Source organism: Ovis canadensis, chromosome 21, assembly GCF_042477335.2.
Source record: "Ovis canadensis isolate MfBH-ARS-UI-01 breed Bighorn chromosome 21, ARS-UI_OviCan_v2, whole genome shotgun sequence".
NCBI classification, from domain to species: domain Eukaryota; kingdom Metazoa; phylum Chordata; class Mammalia; order Artiodactyla; family Bovidae; genus Ovis; species Ovis canadensis.
Genome location: NC_091265.1, coordinates 59048208 through 59062833, shown reverse-complemented (window position 1 = coordinate 59062833; position 14626 = coordinate 59048208). Strand labels below are relative to the sequence as shown.

Here is a 14626-nt window from a genome sequence, read left to right as displayed (position 1 = left end):
GCTCAGCCTTCTTCACAGTCCAACTCTCACATCCATACACGACCACAGGAAAAATCATAGCCTTGACTAGACGGACCTTAGTCGGCAAAGTAATGTCTCTGCTTTTGAATATGTTATCTAGGTTGGTCATAACTTTCCTTCCAAGGAGTAAGCATCTTTTAATTTCATGGCTGCAGTCACCATCTGCAGTGATTTTGGAGCCCCCCCCAAAATAAAGTATGACACTGTTTTCACTTTTTCCCCATCTATTTGCTATGAAGTGATGGGACCAGATGCCATGATCTTTGTTTTCTAAATGTTGAGCTTTAAGCCAACTTTTTCACTCTCCTCTTTCACTTTCATCAAGAGGCTCCTTAGTTCCTCTTCACTTTCTGCCATAAAGGTGGTGTCATCTGCATATCTGAGGTTATTGATATTTCTCCCGGCAATCTTGATTCCAGCTTGTGCTTCTTCCAGCCCAGCGTTTCTCATGATGTACTCTGCATATAAGCTAAATAAGCAGGGTGACAATATAGAGCCTTGACGCACTCCTTTTCCTATTTGGAATCAGTCTGGTGTTCCATGTCCAGTTCTAACTGTTGTTTCCTGACCTGCATGCAGATTCCCAAGAGGCAGGTCAGGTGGTCTGGTATTCCCATCTCTTTCAGAATTTTCCACAGTTTATTGTGATCCACACAGTCAAAGGCTTTGGCATAGTCAATAAAGCAGAAATAGATGTTTTTCTGGAACTCTCTTGCTTTTTCCATGATCCAGCGGATGTTGGCAATTTGATCTCTGGTTCCTCTGCCTTTTCTAAAACCAGCTTGAACATCTGGAAGTTCACGGTTCACGTATTGCTGAAGCCTGGCTTGGAGAATTTTGAGCATTACTTTACTAGCGTGTGAGATGAGTGCAATTGTGCAGTAGTTAGAGCATTCTTTGGCATTGCCTTTCTTTGGGATTGGGATGAAAAATGACCTTTTCCAGTCCTGTGGCCACTGCTGAGTTTTCCAAATTTGCTGGCATATTGAGTGCGGCACTTTCACAGCATCATCTTTCAGGATTTGAAACAGCTCAACTGGAATTCCATCACCTCCACTAGCTTTGTTCCTAGTGATGCTTCCTAAGGCCCACTTGACTTCACATTCCAGGATTTCTGGCTCTAGGTGAGTGATCACACCATCGTGATTATCTGGGTTGTGAAGATCTTTTTTGTACAGTTCTTCTGTATATTCTTGCCACCTCTTCTTAATATCTTCTGCTTCTGTTAGATCCATACCATTTCTGTCCTTTATTGAGCCCATCCTTGCATGAAATGGTCCCTTGGTATCTCTAATTTTCTTGAAGAGATCTCTAGTCTTTCCCATTCTGTTGTTTTCCTCTATTTCTTTGCATTGATCACTGAGAAAGGTTTTCTTATCTCTTCTTACTATTCTTTGGAACTCTGCATTCAGATGCTTATATCTTTCCTTTTCTCCTTTGCTTTCCACCTCTCTTCTTTTCACAGCTATTTGTAAGGCCTCCTCAGACAGCCATTTTGCTTTTTTGCATTTCTTTTCCATGGGGACGGTCTTGATCCCTGTCTCCTGTACAATGTCACGAACCTCCGTCCATAGTTCATCAGGCACTCTATCTATCAGATCTAGGCCCTTAAATCTATTCCTCACTTCTACTGTATAATCATAAGGGATTTGATTTAGGTCATGCCTGAATGGTCTAGTGGTTTTCCCTACTTTCTTCAGTTTAAGTCTGAATTTGGCAATAAGGAGTTCATGATCTGAGCCACAGTTGGTGCCTGGGCTTGTTTTTGTTGACTGTATAGAGCTTCTCCATCTTTGGCTGCAAAGAATATAATCTATCTGATTTTGATGTTGACCATCTGGTGATATCCATGTGTAGAGTCTTCTCTTGTGTTGTTGGAAGAGGGTGTTTGCTATGACCAGTGCCTTCTCTTGGCAGAACTCTATTCGCCTTTGCCCTGCTTCATTCCGCATTCCAAGGCCAAGTTTGCCTGTTACTCCAGGCATTTCTTGACTTCCCTGGCGGCTCAGACGGTAAAGTGTCTGCCTATAATGTGGGAGACCCAGGTTCGATCCCTGGGTTGAGAGGATCCCCTGGAGAAGGAAATGGCAACTCACTCCAGTATTCTTGCCTGGAAAATCCCATGGACAGAGGATCCTGGCAGGCCCCAGTCCTTGGGGTGGTAAAGAGTTGGACACGACTGAGCGACTTCACTTCACTTTCTTCTCTAGCCCTGATTAATTCTTTCTCCAAGGCAAACTTTAAAATTATTTTGTCAGATTGTAAAAGAAAGCATTTTTGGGTCAGAATTAGATTTTTAACCTTTATTTTTAGTGGAAAAAAATGTATTTCTATAGACTACTTAATAGGTAATTTTAGGAAGTGATTAAAAATTATTACATACTGCAGTGCATTTATGAAGTTCGTGTATCTTTTTTTAGAATACAGGGAGTTTAGGAGCCTGGACAGCTGGTGAAGGCGATGGAAGGCGTGGACCACACCAGCACTGGGCTGGAATTTCTGCTTTGCACACAGAACCACAGAGACACCTGGGGATGTGTGTTCCCCATCCCCTTTCCCGGTCTGCCCTTGGCAGCAGGTAGATCCCAAACTCTCCTCTGTGTTGGTCGCAGCCCAGCCTCCAAGGGACCTCACACAGTCACGGCCTCCCCAGCTATGGAACCTGCCATTAAAGAACCCACTGGGTGCCCTGACCCAGGGGATGGGGGTGGCCTGTGGCCCTGCTTCACACAGGTCTTCTGAGCTCTGTATCTGGTTTCCCCGGGTGATGTGGGCGGGCATAGGGTTCAAGATAACCTGCAGAAAACTTGCTCATCTTCCTTTCCCTAGATTCAAGCGGATTGAGAGGGCTGGCAAAAGGCAAAGGAGGAAAGGAATATATGTAGGATACAAAGACCGGGGAGCGACAGACAAGGAGACCCCACCTCACACAGGAGGGGAACGGGGAGCTCTTAGGAGCAGAACGGTGCCATGTGGAGGCGGGGGAGGGGAGGAGCAGTTGGGTGATCAATAGGAGTATCAGCAGAGTCAGTCATGTGAGCGCCCCTCCCTACCTCCCCTTAGCCACAGACTCCAGTGTTTCCCAGGGCCAAAGCCTCAGAGACCCATAAAAGGGATTCAGAAACCTGGTGCTAGGTCCAGAGAACAAGGACAGCACCCCAGCAATGCAAGGGTCCCACATCATCGTGGAGCCCTTTACTCCAAAATTCCTGTCTACTCACTCCACGTGCCTATGGGCCCTGACCAGTGGCCCCTGCCCGCAAGGACCACAGCCAAGGCTCCGACAGTCAGAGGTCTCACTCGTGGCTAGGCGGTAGGAATTCCCACTGGGCCTGTGGAAGGATGTTTTAGTAACCAACAATCTTGTCCAGACTGTCTTCTTCAAATGTGAATGAACAACCCAGAGACACCAACACTTAACTGAAAGAGAGACACCGGATCAACCAACAGAAGAACCAGCTCAGGAGGTAAGTGAAGCAATGCAGGAAATAGACGGAAAATCTAAAGGAACTATAGTTTATATTTTCAGAGAAATTTGAGGACATCTGTTTTCTAAAAACAGACTGCTGTGAAAAGGAAGCATTTTCAGCATTTTGGAAATTGCAAACATGACCGACAAATTCTGAAACTGTCAATGAACTGGTTGAACAGTGAAGTGGATGCAATGACCTGGGAGATCCTGCTCAGGGAATTTCCCAGAACACAGTGCAAAAGGACAAAGAGATTAAAAATACAAACAAAAAGTTGCAAGTTGTACAAGTTAGGGTTTTCAACATCTAATAGGTGCTGGAGAAAACACTTAACACAGGATTTGAGATAATAGAAAAAGAGGAGAAAATGTCTCTGAGCTGACTGGTTTAGACTGCTGAGCAGAAATAAAGGGAAAAACGACACACACTTGGTGAAATGTCTAAACTTCAAGAATAAAGGTTGGTTTATACATCAAATTCCCACCATGACTATATGACTCCTGCAACATATAGGTGACCTTGGCCATCATTCATTATTTCCATCAAAACTCTTTATCAATGATCTGAGCACTGTGCCAATTACAGGTATTCCCCCCCTTTAAAAGTTCACCTTATGCCAGTTCACTTTTGCAAAGAGCTACATTAGCACCTGTTTTAATTAATTTTAAAAAATCCAAAGAGGATTTTCGCTTTTATGGGGAAAAAAAAATGAGACTAGCAATCAGGACTTGTTTTGCAGTGAGCCCTTATGCACCCCAGGGAGTGGCTGGGCCTCCTTGTGGGGTCCTGGGGCCCTGAAGGTGAGTGCGAGTCGCTCTAAGGAGGTTTCCGGCCCAGGTTCATTTTGGCCAGCACCGCCGCCTCCTCACCAGGGCCAGGGCCTCCCTGTCCACTTTGCTCATGGAAGGACAGCAGGCCAGCTTCCCAGGGTCCTGGGCTTGTCACATCCTGTCTGGGTGATGCTGACAAGGCTGGCGGTGGCACTGGTGCCTGGAGGCACAGCCCTGGCACTCTGGATGCTTCACACCTCATTACAGAGCTCTGCGCATCCACGTCCTGACTTCTTTTCAGGACATCAGTTTCTCAGCCCCAAGGCCAAGGGCCAGGGCCAATCTGTGGGCCAGGAGGGCCCTGACAGATGGAGGGGGTGGGGGAGGGGCTGTTCCACTCATCTGGAATCCTGGCAAGGGATGCGCTGCCTCTTGGACTCTCAGTGGAAACACAAAGAGAGTCAGGGCATCTGGGCACAGGCAGCCAGGAGAAGGGGCTTGAGGTCAAGTTCTCCCCCGAGGGCCAGTCCTTGGGACACAGGATCGGAGGTGGTGGGGAAATGCCACCTCTGGACGGGGTCTCCAGAAGTGAGGCTTGACTCTGGATCTCATGAGGCCCCAAGAAAAAGACAAACCCTGGCTGACTTGACAACTCTTTTCTTCTCTTGGAGGGTGCTGCTTCCTGCTTCTGGAACAGTGAATACAAAAGGCAAACGTGGCTCCCAAGCAGCTAGGCTTGAGGTCAGGGGGCAGGCAGCCCCGAGGCTCTAGGCCAGCCCAGGGACAGGCAGGTCCCACGATGCACAGATGATCTGAACGCCCCCACGGCGGTCTTGGGTCACTGACTGCAGCTCTCCCGGGACAGACCATGACCCGCAGCCCAGGGGAGAGCTAGACCCCGGAGCCTGTCCTGAGACCAAGGACATTTCCTGGTCCGTGGGGACTCCAGCACCTCTGGGATTTCTCTGTGACCTCCAAGGAGCCCCTGCCCCATGATTTTGTCACCAGGACTTGCCCTTCTTTTTCCCTTGGGGTCCTACTCACCGTCCTCCACGCGTCTTGGATGGTACCTAGCGATGGAAGAAGTTTCAAGAAGGAGGAAAGACACTAGACCGGCCACAGCAAGAAGGACGCAGTAAAGGGTGTGCAGGAGGGAGGGAAAGCGCCTCTTGACACCTTCAGGACTCGGGCCAGGCTGCTCCCCAGGCCCACTCCCCTGCAGTGGGAAGTTGGAGCATCCTCCAGCACCGCCCTCCCCAGCCTGAAGGGGAGCCCGCCGTGACCTGTGCTCAGTAACCAGCTCTCCCCTAACTCTGCCCCAGAAAGACAGACAGACAGAAAGACAAATGACCACTCTTACTGCTGTCAGCTTTCCCCAAGTGGGGGACACCAGCCGAAGGAGTGGTGACTGTCGCCTAAAGAGAGGGTTTCCACCCAAACCCTCTGAGTCTTCCCCAGTTTCCGAAACACAGGGGGCCCCTTAATGCGGCGGCCCTAGTGCACCTCTGCAAGAGGCCTGGCGACGGACCTGCATTTCTGCAGAGCATCCTCTGCCCAGAAACACCTTTGAAAACCTGGGAACCAAGCTGTCACGCCGACACTGAGCTGCTGCGCGAGGGCTAGGAAGCCGGGACCCCATGAGAGTTCACAGCACAGACTCTGGAGCCAACCCTGTGTGCGCGCGCCTGCTCAGTCGCTTCAGTCGTGTCCACCTCTTTGAGACCCCATGGACTGTAGCCACCAGGCTCCTCCGTCCATGGGATTGCCCGGGCAAGAATACTGGAGTGGGTTGCCATGCCCTCCTCCAGGGGGTCTTCCCAACCCAGGGATTGAACTCGCATCTCCTGTGTCTTCTGCATTGGGAGATGGGTTCTTTACCACTAGTGCCCATTGGGAAGCTCAGAGCCAACCATATTGGGTTCAAATCCCAGCTCTGACCTTTGCACAGTTAACGAACCTCCCCGCATCACAGTTTCTTCATGTGAAATGGGACAGTGGTACTGATCTCATAAGCTGTGAGGATGAAATGAGATACACTGGTAACGCACATCGAACAGTGCATAGCCTCACAGAAAAGCCTGGCACGTGTTTAATAAAGAAACACTTGATCCGGGTTTCCGTAATCCTTGAGACCCAGGTTCAAGCGTCAAAAAAGAAAGAAAAAGACACAGTACTAAAATGAGTTTCTGATCCAGCAGGTGATCACCATCTTGCTTCAGAGCCCTGTTTTTTCCAGCTTGAGTAATTTACACGTCTTCCTGACTTCTGTCGCATGCTCAGTCCCCTTGTACGATTATTTATTTATGCTTTTCTTTCAGTCAACAGACTTCTAAATAATTTATCTTCTGTGGGATGTTTGTCAACTACCATAACTGGAAAACCACTATCACTTGTCACCAATAGAAAGAAACTGTAAAAACACATCCTGAGGAAACAAAACAAACAGTATGATGTTTCTAGCTGGACCCTTTTGCCAGCCGAGGGCTCCGAGCTGTCTCTGTTTTTAAGAATAAAGCATCAGCAAGGGTTAAGAAGATTCTCGCGTCAGCCCATCAGCGGGGCAGAAAAGGGAAGTGATTGGGGAATCAACTTCTTACCCCGGGAAAGGCGTATTTACCCACGCTGGGACACCGCCTAGAATGATCCCTTCCCCGCGGAGCGCGCGCCCCCACGGTGGATGGAGCGATCCGCCGCAGCGATTTCCAACCAGCACGGCCAACGCTCCCGGCGGGCGGCCCAGAACAGGTGGGGCGGCCGCCGCTCGGGGCTGGGTTTGCCTATCTTGCGCCCTCTGGCGGCTGCTTCTTTGGGCAGGAGGAGCACGTGCGCTCCGGGTCCGGGTGGAGGACCTGCCTAAACAGCTGGGCTTCCTCCCGGGACCCGCTGGACACCCCAAGATATGAAGTCATCGAGCGCCCACGGGGATGCCCGCTCGCCTCGCCTTCATGGTCACCTCGTGACCGTGGCCAGCACGGGCCGACCTCTGGCGCCCAGACCCCCTTGGGAGTCCTCGCAGCTCCCAGCGAATCAACCGGGCTCTACCCTTGGCATCACAGTCCATTCTTTCCTACCAAGCAGGAACAACAGACGGGAGCCACTACCAGTTGGCCAGCTGCAAGTGGAAGGAGCGGCTGCCGCTCAGGGGTAGGGCGAGGGTGCCCCGCCTGCCCTGAGCGCACAACGGGGAGCTCAGGCAGCAGGTTTGCAGGCGGCCTGTTGCCCTTGGCGGAGCCCTGTGGCTCCCCCACAGCCTGCAGGGCCGCGGGAAGCGGGTGCAGACAGCCTCAGGGCACCCCAGCTACCACCAACCCCACGGAAAGGGAGGAGCCGGGCACCAGGCAAGCTCAGGGCGCTGTGGATCGTGAGAAACTAGTGTACACTCCCACCAAGGCCAGACCACGTATAAAAATAGCACCCAGCGCCAGCCGCAGCGAACCTGCCAAACTTCAGCTTCTGCAGCATCAATCCCAAAGAGACAGAACTCGCTCAGTAACTACCAGTGGCCCCTGTGTTTTCTGCTCTCTAACTTAGGAGCTACCAGAGAAAGCCAAACCTTCTCCCCTGATCACATAGGATCGGGGGAGACAAATTAGCCCGCCTCCAGCTTTCCCATGCTGACAACCTCCAGTCCTGGCACGCCTGACGCCTCCCCTATGAAGGACGTGTGATGGGGAGCAGATGGTGTGAGACAGAGCGAGAAGGGCTCAAGGCCCCCAGGTCTATGCCCTCCCTGGCTGGTGGCCCTGGGGTCCCTGCATGGTCCTCCTCCCTGGGAGCAGGCAGAGCGCTGGGATGAACTCTACGCTCATCCGTTCCTTCCTGTTTTTCTTGGGTGGCCTCAGCCTGCAGCGGCTTGAAGCCGGATTTCAGTTCCCGGCCAGAGGCTGAGGTCAGGCTGCAGCACTGAATCCTAGCCACTAGACCAGTGGTCGGTGACAAGGACCCAGGCCCTTCACCTTTGCAGAGAAGAATTCCCACAAAGACAGAAAGGAGTGAAACAAGTTTATTAGGAGGAAAAGAGCATGGAACTTGTGGACCGACACAGAGGCGGACTCAGAGAGTCACACCCTCCCGGTAGTCTCAATCACTTTTATGGGCATCTCTTCCGGGTTTCCTCTGGCCGATTATTTTGATTTGCGTGGTTCTGGGTCCATTCGTGGTGTATCTCAGAATCCTCCCATGTGTGCCCATGCATCTCTCAGCCAAGATGGATTCCAGTGAAGAGGCCTCTGGGTAGCCTTGGCATCACTCCTCTTTTGACCTCCAAGGAGCGTTCTAGTCAACAAGGTCTCCTTGACTTCGAGAATGAGAGATACGTGGTCTCTTATTTTTTATCTCCTCTCTCCATTGTCCTGCTGTTGATATTTTGGAGCTTCTCTCCACAGGAAATGAACTCCAGTTGTTCACCCAGGGGATATAGGGGAGGGCATCTACCTCCGGCCTCAGTTTATTCATTCAACAGACATCTCCTGTTGGGTAACAAATGGCCTAAGATGGTTAGATAGCATCACTGACCAAATGGACATGAATGTGAGCAAATTCCGGGAGACAGTGGAAGACAGAAGATGCTGGCAGGCTACAGTCCATGGGGTTGCAAAGAGTCAGACATGACTTATAGAACGTGCAATGCTTCAGTCACGTCCAACTCTTTGCAACCCTGTGGACTGTAGCCCACAAGACTCGTCTGTTCACAGGGTTCTCCAGGCAAGAATACTGGAATGGGTTACCATGTCCTTCTCCAGGGGATCTTCCCTATTCAAAGATCAAACCCGCGTCTCTTAAGTCTCCTGCATTGGCAGGCAGGTTCTTTACCACTAGGACCACCTGGGAAGCCCCTAGACACAATTTAGTGACTAAACACACACATACACACAGAAAGACAGCTATGGCCTAAGGCTATGCACCTAAGACTCCATCTCTCAGAGCCTCCATGCCAGCAGAGGACGAAAGACAGCACCGACTCAAAAATAACACTTGGACGGGGAATGCCTCTAACTCCAGGGATGGAAAGCCTCTCTGAAGGGTAGTGTGGCATTCTTCCTCCTTGCTTAGGGCAACTGGGGAGAACTAGGGGACTGTGCCCCTCTGTGCTGCGTGGCAGCCCCTCTCTGCTCCCCTGGGCTGGGCAGCATCTCCCAGCTGCTGTCCAGGACAGCTGCTTTGCAGCCCGCTTCAGCCGCGTGCTTTGTTCCCGAGACACGGGAAGGACAGACCCGCAGCCAGCATCAACCCATGGGACAGCAGAGCCCATGAGGCTGCAGCCCCTTCCGGAACTGGGTGCTTTGGGGGACCCCATAAGAAATAGCAACATACCAGCCCAAATGTGTTTGATGTCTTACTGTCCATAAGGAAAGGAATATGGTTCAGCTTTGGATAGCTCAGTTGGTAAAGAATCCACCTGCAATGCAGGAGACCCCAGTTCAGTTCCTGCGTTGGGAAGATCCCCTGGAGAAGGGATAGGCTACCCACTCCAGTATTCTTGGGCTTCCCTTGTGGCTAAGCTGGTAAAGAATCTGCCTGCAAGGTGGGAGACATGGGTTCAATTCCTGGGTTGGGAAGATCCCCTGGAGAAGGGAACGGCTACCCACTGCAATATTCTGGCCTGGAGAATTCCATGGACTGTATAGCCCATGGGGTCACAAAGAGTTGGACATGACCCAGCAACTTTCACTTTCACTTCACTTGGAAAGAGAGAGAGCTAGGTGGAAACTTGCTTTGTCACTGTGTGACATGAAATTATTTAACCTCTTTACTAAGCCTCACTTTCAGCACCTGGAAACTGAGATGCAGAAAGCAGCCCATTCACGGGGCTGTTGTGAGGTTTCTGTGAGCTAATCTATGTGAAGCCCAGAGCACAGAGCCTGGTGCTGGAAAATCCCCAACTGACAGTGAACTACTGAGCCTGTGCTAACCTGGCGTCCAGCGAGCCCAGGGCTTAAGGGCTGGGCAGTGTTCGCTCCCAACAAGGAAACTGAGGCTGGAGAGCTTAACACGGCCCCTGTGAAGACCTGGAGCAGGGCTCTGTGGCTCCTTTTCCAGCTCGCTTCCCTACCTATGCAGGGGTCTGACCTGTTGTGGGTGTGTGTGTGCCTGCTCAGTCACTCACTCGTGTCTAGCTCTTTGCAACCCCATGGACTGTATGCACAGACAGGTTTCTCTGTCTATGGGACTTTCCTGGCAATAATACAGGGAGTGGGTCACCATTTCCTTTTCCAGGGGATCTTCCCAACCCAAGGATTGAACCCGCATTTCCTGCATTGGCAGATGGATTCTTTACCACTGAGCCACCAGGAAGCCCATCTGAACATATACAGCTTCCTAATTCTTTAAGCCCAAGTGATAGCCCCCTGTATGGATGTATGCAATTTATTTGCCACAGGCGTGTATATTGGTAGGTAAATTCCCAGAAGATGAGTGGCCAACTTGGAAGTGTGTGTGTGTAATCCTGAAGCTGCCACCGTCGTGACGGATGACCTGCCTCCCTTGCCATCACTAGCCCCTGCTCTCACATTGTGGATCTTGGAAAACATGATGGGGGGAAACTGGTATTTCAGGATTCTTTTGACATGTGTCCCACTTATGATGAGTGAGCATATTTCACATGTTCAATGGCCATTTATAGTTAATTTCTGTGACTCTCCTCTGCCCAGCCTCTCCCCTCCCCCAATTGGACTGTTAGTTGTTTTCTTGTTGATTTGTAAATGCTCTTTATATTTTAGGGAAATTAACCCTTGGCTCTGGTGTGAGTTACAAATACTATCCCTAAGCTGTCCTTCAGAGCAGCACTTCTAACCTCTCTGCTAGAAACCATATCCTATGCACTCTCTTTTTAAAAATCCGCCCCCAGCATCTAGCATAGTTCTTTGCCTATGGTAGATAATTAATAAATGCTTGACAGTTAGACTAGTGGGGTAAAAATGTTCTTTACTCATCATCTTCATTAAGTGAAAAGTTTAAAGCATTGGTCTCATCATTTCATGTTTTTTGCTTTTTTTTTAAGTCACTCAGCTGTGTCCAACTCTTTTGCTACCCATGGACTATAGCCAGCTGGGCTCCTTTGTCCACGGATTTCCCAGGCAAGAATACTGGAGCGGGTTGCCATTTCCTTCTCCAGGGGATCTTCCCAACCCAGGGATCAAACCCACATCTCCTGCGTTGGCAGGTGGGTTCTTTACCACTGAGTCACCAGGAAAGCTGAATTTCATGTTATCCAGTTGTAGATGTATACTTAAACTTCTAATACTTAAAGCTAATATAAAAGATATTAAAGAAGCAGACATTTAAAAGAATGAGCTAAAAATAAATACAAACGGGAGTTCTGATATTTCTTTCCTTACCCCAACAGATTGATTGTCTTGTGCCTCCCCGAGAAGCAGGTCAGTGCCCTTTGGAGATCTCTGGATCACACTTTGTTGCCTGTGAACTTCAGCTTAACTGCAATGTGAATTGGTGTGGCCTCTGGGGTTGGTTGTGAAATGTTTGGCTTGTCTCCCCTGATATAACAGCAGGCATTCCTGAGAAGTCAGGGGAACCAGACCACGCCTGCCAGGAGTGCAGGAAGCAGGTGGAGACGGTGAGGTCCTGGAGGCGCCAGTCTGGCATGCAGTAGCCTAGGGTCCCCGGCGGTCTGAGGCTCACCGGTAGTGACAGGTGATGATGGCCACCACTGTGGTTCAGCCCCAGTGTGCAATCCACTCCACCTCAGCAAGGAAACCTGCAGGGGAGGCTGCACTAGGGACTGGCAGATGAAGAAAGGGACCCACAGCCAGGCCCCAGTGTGTGCCGCCTGCAGACTTACAGAGGCTCTGAGCTCATTCCCACGCTAGCCACGCCCACTGACAATGGTACCACGGTCCGGCTAGGGAACCCTGCACCAATGACTGGGACAGGTGCCAAGATGTCCTCCCCTAAACACTGAGATGTCAGCAGCTCTCTGGGGAAGAGGAGGGACTGAAATCTCCCCAGGCCCCTCACTCGGTCCAAGGGGTCAGCAAGGGCCGTGGGCCGCCCCCCCCTCCGCCGAGCAGAGCGGCAGCATCACAGGGAACCAAGGTCAAGAACGTGCTCGCTGCTGGCGTACCTGTTTCCTTCTGCTGCTGGGACGGTGACCACCAATGTGGCGGCTTAAAACCACACGCTGCTTCTCTGACAGCCTGGAGTCCAGCAGTCACAGTCAGTGTCTTCCTGGGCTGAAATCAGGAGGACGGCAGGGACTTGCTCCCTCCAGAGGTTCATAGAAAAATCTTCCTCTTTGCCCTTTCTAGCTTCCGGAGCTCGATGTCTTGCGCTTGGGAGCGTAGCCTCCTGCTTCAGGACTCTATTGCCACCTCTTCTCAGCAAATCTCTCTCTGCCTCTCTTACGATGACATTTGTGATCACATTTAGGGCCCACCCAGATAATCCAGGATAATACTCCTTAATCACAGAAACCTTAATTCCATCACACCTGTAAAGTCTCTTTTGTCATTTAAGGTAATACTTACAGATTGCAGAGTTTAAGACCCGGATATCTTTAGGGGTGGCATTATTCTGTCCATCAGGGCTTCTCTGGTGGCTCAGACAGTAAAGAATCTGCCTGCAATGCAGGAAACCTGGGTTCGATTCCTGGGTTGGGAAGATCCCCTGGAGAAGGGAATGGCAACTCACTCTAGTATTCTTGCCTGGAGAATTCCATGGACACGGGAGCCTGGCCGGCTACAGTCTATGGATGACAAAGAGTCAGACAGGACTGAGCAACTAACACACAGACAAACATATTCTGCCCACCACAGAGGGCAACGCCAAGCAGACAAGAGGCTTTGAAGACCAGAGGGTGTCAGGGGGTGTCCAGGCTCATTTCTCACAGAGACTGTGAGGCACAGGGCCTGGGACACCTGGTGACCCCAGGTCTCTGCAGATCCTAGAGGCTGCTTTGGGGGAGTATCTCCGAATTGGGGATGGAGAGAGGAAGGTGGGAGCCTGGATCCAGGGCTCACATCACCCCCTCGTCAGCACCACCTCCCAGACCTATTGCCCCATTGGTCCAGGATGTTGGCTGGGCAGGTGGCTGCTGAGTCATCGCCCCTCCAGCTTCCTTCTGGTCCCAACCCATGGATTTTTCTGACATGTTTGAGGGCAGTTCTGGGCAGAGAAAAGACTTTCAGAAATACTTTGGTTTTTAAGTCCCAGTTCTTCACTGAGCTTTTAAATGCAATTTACAAATCTTATTCTATGAATAGATCCAGCCAATTTTAACAATCATTTTTAAGGAAAACTTGATTAATGTTTGCAGCATTTACCTACTTAGTTAATTAAACTCCTTTAAACATTTTAAGCTGCAATCAAAGTGTATTGTATTTCGTTTTCTAAGTTTTTCAATTATCTGACTAACAAATCTTCCCAAGTCCTTAAGTGATCCTTATCAATCAGGTATATTAAACTTATAATTATGGCGATTTTTAAATATTCAAAAACTGTTTACCACTTCATAAGATTTAAACTTTACAATCACAGGTCGAAACCAATGACTCAAGAGCACATTTAAAATTAGAATCACAAGTCTGATGTTAACACTCAAATCTGCTCAATTTGCTTAAACTTTCTAAGTTCTAAAAATGCCAAAGATACAAACAGATTTCTGATCCCAACACGAAAAGATAAATGCTATCGTTTTTATTTGCTTCATCATCTAAGTTCAATTCTAAGTTCCCGTAGTTTAAAAGTGTTCCCCAAACAGATCTGGTATTTCCTTCTTAGCTGGAGGAGGGTTCTCAATCCCCAATTGATGTACAAAGAGCCAATTCTAACACGAACTTTCCATTTTGTGAATAGTCCACAGAGTCCATTTCACCGAGAGGGACATTAGGATGCTTTCAAGTTTGGGGCTCTTGTGAACGAGGCTGCTCTGGGGCCTCCTGCAACATCTCAGTGGGACGCACGCTCATTTTGGTTGTGTCTACAGGATGGACCTCTGGGGCCTCGTGTAACATCTCAGTGGGATGCACGCTCATTTCGGTTGTCTACAGGGTGGACCTGCTGAACAGAGCGGGAGCACCTGCCTAGTTTTCCTAGACATTGTCAAGCACTTGCCCGAAGAATGCACCACCAGTCTCCCCTGTTCTCGAGAAAGAAAGTCCTGAACAGAAAGAACCATTTCCCATCCGTCCGCCTTGGCCTCAGGCCCCCTCGCAGCTCCCAGACCTCTCGGTTCATTGTTTCTGAGTTTCTAACTGCCCCTCAAACCCCTGCCACATCCACCATCTGGGGGCAGCTGTGTGCTGGGCACTGTGCCAACCCAGAGGGCCCAGCTGAGCCAGGCCGGGCCTTCAACAGGAGCTCACAGGGATGGGGAGGCAGGCAAGAATCCAGCCACCAAGGATGCGATGT

The 14626-nt window shown here is 50.2% G+C and overlaps 2 long non-coding RNA genes across 2 annotated transcripts; one reads left to right on the top strand and one right to left on the bottom strand.

Moving 5' to 3' along the window:
• Window positions 1-6861: 6861 nt before the first annotated feature.
• On the top strand, window positions 6862-12701 carry LOC138426632 (uncharacterized). The gene is made up of 3 exons (XR_011251719.1): window positions 6862-7006; window positions 11262-11423; window positions 11607-12701. It is a non-coding gene; the product is annotated as an uncharacterized lncRNA (long non-coding RNA).
• Window positions 8247-12458, bottom strand: LOC138426631 (uncharacterized). Its single transcript, XR_011251718.1, has 3 exons — window positions 12342-12458; window positions 11599-11975; window positions 8247-8730 (listed from the first exon to the last, which is right to left on the bottom strand). It is a non-coding gene; the product is annotated as an uncharacterized lncRNA (long non-coding RNA).
• Window positions 12702-14626: the final 1925 nt, after the last annotated feature.